Source organism: Microtus ochrogaster, chromosome 15 (assembly GCF_000317375.1).
Source record: "Microtus ochrogaster isolate Prairie Vole_2 chromosome 15, MicOch1.0, whole genome shotgun sequence".
NCBI lineage: Eukaryota > Metazoa > Chordata > Mammalia > Rodentia > Cricetidae > Microtus > Microtus ochrogaster.
In genome coordinates, this window is record NC_022017.1 from 43,296,971 (window position 1) to 43,308,177 (window position 11,207).

Sequence of the window (11,207 nt, forward strand, 5' to 3'; positions counted from 1 at the left end):
AGAGAGAGAGAGAGAGAGAGAGAGAGAGAGAGAGAGAGAGAGAGAGAGATGCATGCACACTGATTTTGCTTTCCTTTAAAAACTTATGAACACATTCAATAGAACAAGTCTAGTTTATAATCTGTCCTATATTTACATGGAGCTAACAGCAGCAGCAGCAACAACAACAAAAGCCCTTGATATGTCCACACATCAAAAAAGAAATATTTCTGCCTTAAATATTTACAAAAATTGGTGACACTGAAAGTTTCTTGCCGAGCTATAAATGCCAAATATGCTTGCTTCTAGTGTGGCCACTGGGTTCTAGAATAACGAGGAGCTGGCATTTCGGTTTATAAGTAAGCCAAAGTTAAAGATTGACTACCTATTGCATGAAAACCCAGTAGCTGGTACAAGCTGGTACCATCATCTATTTATTACTGATAGGAGAGACTAGACACGCCTACTATGGGCAGATAATGACATGAAACTGTGGGTGTATACCTGAGTTGGTTGGCAACGTCACTTCATCACGACGTCGATTGCTGATAGGTTCCTCGCTAAGAGACCACAGCATTCCCTAGACGGGTATTTCTTCACAGGTGGAGGTTTTGTTCCCAGGACACAGTTGACGGTATCTGAAGATGTTCTCTGTTGCCAAAACAGAGAAAGTGACCCTGTCTTGTAGCACACATCTGTAACCTCAGCACTTGGAGAGGGGCAGAGGAAGAAGGATCGTGAGTTCAAAGTCATCCCTGGTTACATAATAAATTCAAGTTCCCTGTAAAGCATTAAGTGCTATTAGCTGTTGAATTACCTCTGTAGACTGCCCCCCCCCCTTAGTTTTTGAAACAGACTCTCTCCCTGGGACCTGGAAGTCACCAATTAGGCTGAGCTGGCTTACCAGTGAGCCCCATAGATCTGCTCACCTCTCCAGCACCAGCACCAAGCTTTTAAGCATACACCACCATGCCAAACTCTTTAAAGCCTGCACTCTGGAGGATCAAACAGGGGTTACCATGATGGCAAGGTAAACATTTTACTGACTGAGCCACCACCCCAGACCAAACTTCAGATCTCCAACTGCCTCCTCTCTCACCCCTTGTCGCTGGGAGGCTTGTCCGAGAAAGAGGGTAGAGCAGCCTCTGCCTGCCCCCATGTGACAGTAGCCAGATTTCAAGACCCTCTCTTCTGCTAGCTTCCCAAGAGGCAGCCTTCTTCCCTGATTACAGCAAGCTATCTCTGTTCGATATTTTTGCTTGTGTTGTTTTATCTTTTAATGTTTTAAAATTTTTATTTCTATATGTTATTACTGTTTTGCCTGCATGTACGTATATATACTACTACATCCATGACTAGTGGTGCCCCTGGAGGTCAGAAGAGGACATCAGATCCCCTGGAACTGGAGTTATAGATGGTTGTGAGCCACCATGTGGGTGCTGGAATCCAACCTGGGCTCTCTAAAAGAGCAACAATTGCTCTTAACTCTAAGTCATCTCTCAGTGGTTTTATTAACCCTTGATGTAGGATTTCCCTCTGTATGCTGTGACTATGTTTTATGACCATTGGTTAATAAAGAATCTGTGACATCTTTCAAGAGCAGTATAAAGCCACTGTACTCAAAACAGTTACCTAGAAGAAAGAGGAGAAGGAAGGTATCTATCAATTGGTTCTTTCCTGCCCTCAACCTCCTATTGGTCAATATTTGAGTGCTGAGATGTTAACCTCCCACCCAAATGCGGTTCCTGGTCTACATAGGCCGCCACAGAGCTGCCTCCACCACAGCACCGTGTTGCATTCAAGTCTGCTGCTCCGCATTATCAGTGGATGATGGTGACATCTTCGTCACTTACAAACGTGGCATTCTCCTGCTCCCAGCATAAAGGGGAGGGGGGATGTAGGCTTTCTCGACAGTTCAGCAGGCAGTCCTTGGCTGGTTGTCAAGGGACAAGGAACACAGAGACGGGTTGTTGTGACAACTTTGAATATCAAACCTATCTTTTGGATCAACGCCACACTCTTACCAACCCAAGGGTACACTGACCTCTGGCCTTTGTCTGGATCCCAACCTCTCCTGGCCATCTCAGTGAGTGTCACAGGACAAGCACACTCTGGACAGGTGGCGTAGACCAAATGGCCTCAAGTTAAAGACTCAGCAAGTGTGTGTACTATCTAAAATCAGGCATCTCAATCATCCTGCTGCTGATGCTCAGGGCTGGTCTCAGGCTTATACTGAGCACTTGATTTTTTTTTACAAGGGGTTTTAACATATCACTTCAATCATAGCTATTACTCCTAACAGTCTTTAGTGTACAGTTCACTTCTAGTGATTCTTGCCACCAAAACCCTCTACAATGGAGCTGAGTCAGCAACAACCGCTGTACAGAAAACAGTCCAGAGGTTCCTAACAGTGCTGCAAACAACAAGATGCCCTTCCTTGTCTTTTTAAGTTTGAATGACACTCCATTAGAGATATTTATAAATGTATGTGTGTGGATGTAAATTTCTTTACATTAATACACTGGCAAGTACTGGAGGTTGTTTTCCTCTCTCAGATGCTGTGAATATGGAAGTAAAAATTTCTTTATGTGAAATAAGCCAGTCACAGGAAGATCACTGCGTGATCTCACTCATATGTAGGTGTGTGTGTGTGTGTATGTGTGTGTTTGTGTCTTTGTATGATGTGTGATGTAGACCCGAGGTCAACATGTCTTCCTCAGTTGCTCTCCATCTTACTGTTTTTAAACATTATTCTCTTGCCTAACCTGGAGCTCTTCAGTTTGTCTATCCCAGCTGGCCAGGAGTTAGGGGACTCATTTGTTTCTACTCCACCCCCAGTACTGGAACCCCCAGCACTGGAGCTACAGGCACACAATGCCACACCCAGCTTTTACTTGGTTTCTGAATATCCAAGCTCATGTCCTCATGCTTATAGAACCTTTTGAGAAGCCAAAAACAGAGACTGGAAACCTAGTTATTAAGTTCAAGAGAACAGAGAGATGAGAGGTGTAGGTCAAAGGTTACAAAGTTATAGTTTTGTAGGATGAATAAACCGAGAGATCTCATCGACGTTCAACACGAGAACCAGAGCAAACCCTGTTGTGCCACCCTCTGGAGCTGATCTTAGGAGCTCTAGCTACACACAGATGTAGAAGTGTGCGAGACGTTGGCTGCATCCGTTGCTTACTGCAGTAATCCTCCCCCTGTGCTTATGCGCGTCAAAACATTGCGCGCTATACTTTAAATATATACCATAGAAAGACTTCAGATGGGCCGGGGAGATGACTCAGGGATTGGAGCACTAACCAGACCAATGGGAGGACTGGAGACAGAAGCCCCAGAACCCACTTAAGTGCAACTTGGGTGCTGTGGCCAGTTTATAATTCCAGCTTCAGAAGGTGGAGATGAGATCCCTAGAGAAAGCTCTCCAGACTAGCCATATTGGCAAGCTCTGGGTTTAACCGGGAGGCCCTGCCTCAGTGAAAGAGGTGGGAGAGCAATGGAGGAAGAGCCTGACTCTAACATGGACCTCTACATGAGCACACACACGCGCATGCATGTGCACCCATATGCAAGAATGCATAGACACACATGCTCACCATCACTCGGACATGTGCATTAAAAATGGGGAGAAACATATTTAAAAAGGAAGAAAGAAGCCCCTGTCCACATCTTTGTATTTGCTAGGAGTACAATTATCTTGTACAACGCCTTAATTCACAAAGTAATTTTTGTCCGAGTGTGTGTGTGTTTGGTCAGCTGTTTGTCAAGCATGGCAGCAGGTTAGACATCTTTACACACCAATGACTTTTAAGGGGTTTCATGTTTCTAGTCACGTCCCATGTACCCCAAAGTAAAATGCGAGGACCTTCAACTTCCTCCTTCCAAGGTGATGGACAAACTTAGGAAGAGGACTAAAAGAGGAATTTAAGAAATAAGTTCCAAGAAGTAAAATAAGACACGTGTCTGAATTACTATTAGTAATAATCATTAATAATCATTCCTAGTAATATTCGATGCATTTGTTGTTTCCGGCATTGACTCTGAAAGTCTCCACAACAGGAAACAACAGGAAGCCGCCTTTTTCTGTGGAAAGTGATGATTCCCCCCCCCCTTCATTGCACCATGTGGCAATGACATTTCCATCAGCACATTAGTCAGCAGGTAATTTATTGCTTCCTGTTCTATTAATCATTTATCTGTTATTGCTCTGCATGCTGATATTATAACTTCCTCCAACCCCCATTGAAAGAGCATCTGGGAAGACACGTACCATCTAAAGCAGCTATCGAAAGACTTCTTTGACGCTGTAGGACTTGGTGTTAATGGTTTGCCATTTGTGGATGATCAAATCTCAAGCAGGGCTCTTGAGTGGAGCCCACACAGGATGTGTGTGTCAGGGGAGAGCAGTGGCCTCACGGGGACCTTTCAACGTGTGCCTTCTTGACAAAGTGCTGAGCTCGGGTGGGCCAGCGACACAGAGCCAAAAAATGGGGAAGTTCAAAAGACAAGCAACTCTTTATCTCAGGCATCCCAACCCCAATGTCCACTCATAAAGTGAAACATTTTGAACATAGATCAGGCTTTTAAAAGCTATTAAAAAAAAATCACAGGACTCTGGAAATGGGGCTGTTGCCTCTCGATATTGGCATTACTTTGCATAACATCATGAAACCAAAAGTCAGTAATAAAAATATTCTTCCACACAGCACTGCAGGCGAGTAAGCACGGTTCTGGAACCAAATGCAATGTTTTGTATGGATGCAAATGCATCTCAGTAAGACAGGGTTCCATGAGTGTTCCTAGTTGGGATCACAGAACCTGGAGACCGACGTGGGCTCACGCTCCGCCATATGGTCTGTTCTTTTGCTTCAGACGTATCAGCGTGGATGATATAAATAGAGTGGGCGGGCCGGTCACCAATCACTCAGCTGACAGCAGAAACTGATGGAGGTGAATGAGGTGGCATGAGACAGAGGGAGAGCTCCCCAGGGACCTCTGACCAGCTACCTGCTCTTCCTCCTTCCCACCAAGCCAACACTGACTCTCATCAAACCTCTTTGTCTAAATCAAATCAAACTGGTAGGTTTTTAAAACTAAATCAATTAAGGATTTATCTATCTTCATTTAAAAAATAAAATTGCCCGAGAAGGGTTGATTTTTGTCCAAATGATACATGTATTTCTAAGAAGCAGTAAGGTTAGTTTTTGAAAATAAGATGTATTTTGGGTGCTTTGCTCTCTTCACAAGACTCGAGTACTGAATCCCACGAGCAACTCTTTGTCTCCTCTCGTCCCCTCGCCTTGGTTTCTAGGTGCCACATTCTTCTCCCTTTGCCCCCCCCCTTGTCTCGTTTGCAGTCTGCCCGCTTCTTCCAGTGCATAAGCACTGGCAACTGAAGCCTGTCCCCAATACTCTCCCCCGCAGGCCTTCCCCTTCTCACCTTCTCCCATTTTCCAGAGCAAAACCAACCTAGCTTTTGATGTACGCACGGCGCTGACTCCCAACTTATCTTTAACCTTAAGTCATTCCCACTCAATGACCAGCTCGACGTCTTTCCCTGAGCAGTGTCTAATAGAAGCCTCAGACTTAACACAAAACCAAAGCCTTTATCTCTGGGCTCCACAATCTTTTCCCTAGCTGTCTCCCTTGCTACAGTTAATGTCATCACCTCCCGGGAGAAGCAGGGACACCCTTGATTTTCTCTGGTTTCTCTTTGATCATCTTTCTAACATCCAAATGGAAGCATCCTTATCTAAACAAATTCCTCAGTTCCATTTTGACATCACCTCAGATCCCCTCAACATACCACCTGACTAACCAGCCCCTCATCACTTCAGGGGTGTTGGCCACTCCCAAGGCCATCCTTCCTTACATCTCTCCCCACCCCTGCCACTTCACTAATCTCAAGTTATGGTACACATACCCCGCCCCCAGGAACTCTTCTTTCACTATGGCTACTAGTTCTCCTTTCCCAACTCTGCAGCAGCGTTGCCTGGAACAGTCATTTGATACTGGAGTTCTAGCCTGTCTTCTGTTACACGCTTTAGTGTCTTCTCCCACACAGGTGGATCTAGGCGTCCTGGTGGGCAAGCACCCTTGTTGTTAGCTTCGTTTCTTCTGCCTACTAATTCTGAACACAGTGTTTGCTGTAGCATCCCACATCATGTGTTAATGGGATTCTGTAGTGTGGGCCAGAAGTATTTTCCTGCCTCCTCCTCCTCCTCCTCCTCCAGTTCTCTGATCTCTCGCTATCTTTCCTGTTCTTTTCTCTTCCCTCGCCTCCCTAACACTGCCTTTTTTTTTCCATTTCTGTAGTAGATACTTCTTTATCAGGCCGACTTGTGTCACATCCACCCTTCTGTGACTAAACACGAGGAGATGAACTCAGGAATTGCTGAGACACCATGCAGACTGAGACATTGTTAGTTGATTACCTAAGTCCATCTATGCCTCTCAAATTTTAGGAGCCAACAATTGCTTGTTTGCTTAAATTATTGAGGGTTAAGTTTCCAGTCACTAGTAACCATAAGAACCATACTGAGTATGCCTTCTTCTGTAGACCAGGCAGACCTTGAACTCAAAATCCTTCTGCCTTAGCATCCCAAGTAACAGCAATGGCAGGCATGCGCCATCAGGCCCTACTCTGATATGCCTTCCTAAACGCAAGTAGTTCTTTGTGTTTTAGGCCTGCCAGTAAGTGGCAAGATGAAGCCTAACTCTTAGTTTTTTATAATAAAAACCCGAGAAGCCAGGCAGAAATGACTTTGATATACTTACGGGTCCCAAATACAGAGCTTTGTGCTCTTAGTGTTTCTTTCTGACGTTAAATGCAGATTTGATTGAGGTGCCTTTCCCCATATAGATGTGTTATTTCCCTTCTGGAGCATGAGAATGGCAGGAACCGTCACATCCCTGTCTACCTGTCACATGTCCTATAGTCCAGCAGCAGTATGCACGTAGGCTAAGTTCCCATTCACACATGCAGCCCGAGTGGGAGGAAGCATTCCATTATGTGAGATTTGGGGTTGATGCTTGGGCGAAGCCCGTGTGACTTGCAGGGTGTTTATTGTTGGAAAGTGTAGAAGTAGACATACATGCTGCTTTTAACAGCTACAATCCCTTCCTGCCAATGTCAGCATTTCTGTCCTTGTCAAGTAACTGTTTGTTTCTATGAAGAAACCTCTGTCTGCAGACACGTGGGTACCAAGCATGTCAAGCAATAGCCTCGTCTCCACTCTGGGGACTTTATTAACTACCATGAAGGCGGAAAGTGTAAACAAACACGACAGAAACAGTAACAGTTTTGCTTTTGTTTATGTGGAGGAAGATGTCAGTCCAAAAATCAACACCACATAAATGAGATATTTTTTTATTCTCTCTGCACTGAGAAAGACTGAGCAAGCGTTCAGCTTTGGAAAATTAAGAGTCTATGTACATTTTTTTTCTATTTTAAATAAGACTAGATGACTGGGAAAGAGCCTGAGACATAAGTGGTCTTACTGTGCTAAGTTGAGACCTGCCCCTACTTAGTGAGAGACAACGCTGTCCTAAGTACTGAGGGGACTGCAGCCAACAGAAGATCTCTGTGCCCTCTTTTGTTTAAACTTTAATTTATTTTATTTATTTTTAAAAAGAAAACAAACTATCTTTTTTTTATTCTACATACCAATCCCAGTTCCCGCTCCTTCCCCTCCTCCCATTCCCTTCACCCTACCCCCCTTTCATTCCTCCATTAGAGGGTGAGGCACATTGCCTTGGGGAAGGTCCAATGGGGGGGGGGCGAGGGAGGAGAACTTCAGGAAACCGTTGATACGGAGGAAGGACAGAGATGAGAGCAAGGAAAGAGATATCTTGATTGAGAGACCCATTATGGGGCTAGCAAGAAACCTGGCACTAGAGAAATTCCCAGGAATCCACAAGGATGACCCTAACCAAGACTGTAAGCAATAGAGGAAAGGGTCCGGAACTGGCCTTGCCCTGTAGTCAGATTGATGATTATCTTAAATGTTACCATAGTACCTACATCCAGCAACTGATGGAAACAGAGGCAGAGACCCGCATCGGAGCACTGGATTGACTCCCAAAGTCCAGTTGAAGAGTGGGAGGAGTGAGAATGTGAGCAAAGGGGTCAAGACCATGATGGGGACACCTATGCTTGTCCCAGTGAGGAAATATGCACAAAGGAAAATAGTGTATTCGGTATTTTTACCATCGCCCTGACCAAAATTCCTGACAAAGCACCTTCAAAGGTGCTTCAAAGGATTGATTTGGTTCAGGTTCAGAGAGCTCATTCCGTCACGCCAGGGAGGGCATGGAGGAGCAGAGGAGCTCACATTGTAACTGACAAGAAGCAGAGAGGAGAGAATACAGGAAGAAGCGGAGTAGGGTACAGCGCCCCCAGACATGCCCCCAGTGACCCATCTCCTACCTTTAGCCCCTTTCGGCGATACCATCGCATCATAGGGGACTAACCCACTGAGGAGGCCAAAGCCTCCTTATCTAATCAGATCTGGAAATGCCCTCATAAACACACCTGAAGTTAGCTGCACAAATCCCCTAAGTGTCTCACAGTCTGCTTCACTTGACAACAAAAATTAACTCTCACCAATCCACTGAGGCCGTCATGTTCTCTCTCGCGTGTGTAAAAGGGGTAGAGGTGTGGGGGAAACTCATGATCTGAAACGGAGCTTTGGTGGATGCAAAGGGGGGGAGGAAGGAGAGTTTACAAAGAGTAATAGGAAGGAATAAAATCAAAATGCTGTATGTAGAGCTGGGAGGTGGTGGCGCACGCCTTTAATCCCAGCACTCGGGAGGCAGAGGCAAGCGGATCTTTGTAAGTTCGAGGCCAGCCTGGTCTACAAGAGCTAGTTCGAGGACAGGCTCCAAGAAACCCTGTCTCGAAAAATCAACAACAACAACAAAAACCCTGTATGTATCTGTCACAATTAACTCCTTTGTTTTAAATAATATATGCTGAAAAACAAGGGGCTCATGAGTATTATGTAAATGGCACTGTGTTCCACATCCATTACCATAAACTAAAATACTGTATACTGATCTAATGATAGGTAAGGGGGCACGGGGGATGAAATCCACAAAGGAGTAGGAGCTTCAGAAGGGGCCACAACACAGAAGCAGGGAGGGCTGCAGATTTTAAAAGATGGTCAGTAAAATCTATTCTGAGGTAACATGTCAGCAGAGGCCTAGAGGAGGGGAAGTGCACACCATAGAGACCGATGACTGCAGGAAGAGCTCACCAAGCAGAAGGAACCGTGCACGCAAAGGTGCTGAGGCCGGAGTGTGGTTGCTGCATTTAAGGAACAGCAAGGAGGCCGCTAGGCCCAGAACACAGCATAAGGGGAAGAGAATGGGAATGGGAGAGGATTTAAGAGAGGAAATGGGGATGAGGGAGACACCGAGCATTGGAGGGGCTGAGGGGCAGGTGATTGTAAAGATTGGCTTTCCCTGGCTCTCAGGAAAGCCACCTGAAGGTAATAGCCAGGAGAACCATCAGAAGGTAATAGCCAGGAGAGCCATAAAACCTAGGTTGATCACCGGCTCATTTGTACTCTAGTGACTAAAGACAGAAACCGGGAGACACATTAGGGCAGCAGTCCTGGAGGACCCCTGTGGTATTCGGGCTGTGGAAGTAGAAAGCTAGCCAGACCCCCCACTCTACAAGTCACCATGACAACCTAGATACTCCCACACATTGCCAACAACCCTCTCGGCGTGTGTACCTCCACTTTATGAACCCTCAAAATCCAATACAAAAACCAAACACATCCTTTCTATTGTGCAACATGTATTACAGTTTATAATAATTAATTATTTGTGATGATGCAGGGAAACCGTCATCACTGGGCCGGTGACCTTTACCCCGGAAGAGTATGTTCCCTCATTCTTATTCTCCCCCCTGGAACCCAGCAATCTCAGAAATGCCTTCAGTCCCCAAGACTGCAGCTGCTGGGTGTATCCCAGCTACTTCCCACCCATCTCGGGAAGGAGAAGCCACCTAGGAGAGTTTAGTTCCAGCCAGATGGAAACCTGACCTCGGGAACACGCAGAAAACCAGGATTGCTCTTGGTGGTGGTGATCTTGAAAATTAAAGGCTGTGTCGACTTGACTATTTCGTTTTCTATCTTTCGCCTCCCTGGGGCCATAAATTCATAACTGGGTATTCACGTGTTCAGTAACTAGGCACCCTTGAACACAAGTTATCTCCACAGCAAGATGTGTATCTAATCGCTGTGCTCATTCTCCCGACCTTTGAGTTTCTAGCGTCAAACCTGAAAGGGGGGGAACCAGGAACCAACACGGATTCTCTGGAAGTTTCTAGGAGGGGTGAGTGATGCATAGGGCGTGACTCCCAAGCAGTGCAGAGGTGGGGCAGGGAGGACTTGGCCCTGGGAAGCCTGGAACTGCCAAAAGAGGTGGAAATTGGGCACAAAAAAATAGCAAGGAGCCACTGTGTGGGTTATTTTTGTCTTCTTGTCTTCTTCCCACAGCGAGTTCTTGGAGACAAGAGACTTTTGTACACTCACCACACATCCCTACGACCTAACACTCTGCCTGGAACCCAGTTAGTCTTTGAGCTTTGATTTCCTCCAATTTGTAAAACTTTTGCCTATTTCGAACCTTAACACAAGCTACTACCATACAGTCTGGAGAATTTTCAAAGGAGAACACCTTGTCCTTTAATTCATAGCTTAAATATTAGCTATCTATCTGGGTAATCCCAGCACTTGGAAGGTAGAAGCTGGAGGATTTCCACTCAAGGTACAGAAAAATGCACCTCTCACCTCAGAGGTAATAAGAGACGATACCAGACTCTGGAGCCAGATGAACATCACCATGGTCTGGGAACACCAATTTAGGGTCTCCTAAAGACTGTGTTCTATATGGTAAGGAGTTTTAGACAGTGTTTATAGCTACATAAGATAAGAAAGTCATCAATAAAGGTGCTTTTGAAATACCATGGTGGGAACATCAGGTAAGCAGGTTATAGCAAAGAGGAGACAACATTCGTCCTAGCCTTTGGGGCTGGTGGACCAGTGGAGATGTCTCTGTTACAGGCCTCAGATGTCATTTGATGATGCATGCCCTAGCCTTTGGGTTGGTGGACCAGTTACAAAGATATAGGTCAGATGTAGAGATGGGCAATGGGTAACCATTAAGGAGCCAGATCTGAAACATTCCAAATTTCCATAATTATGAAGTTCTAG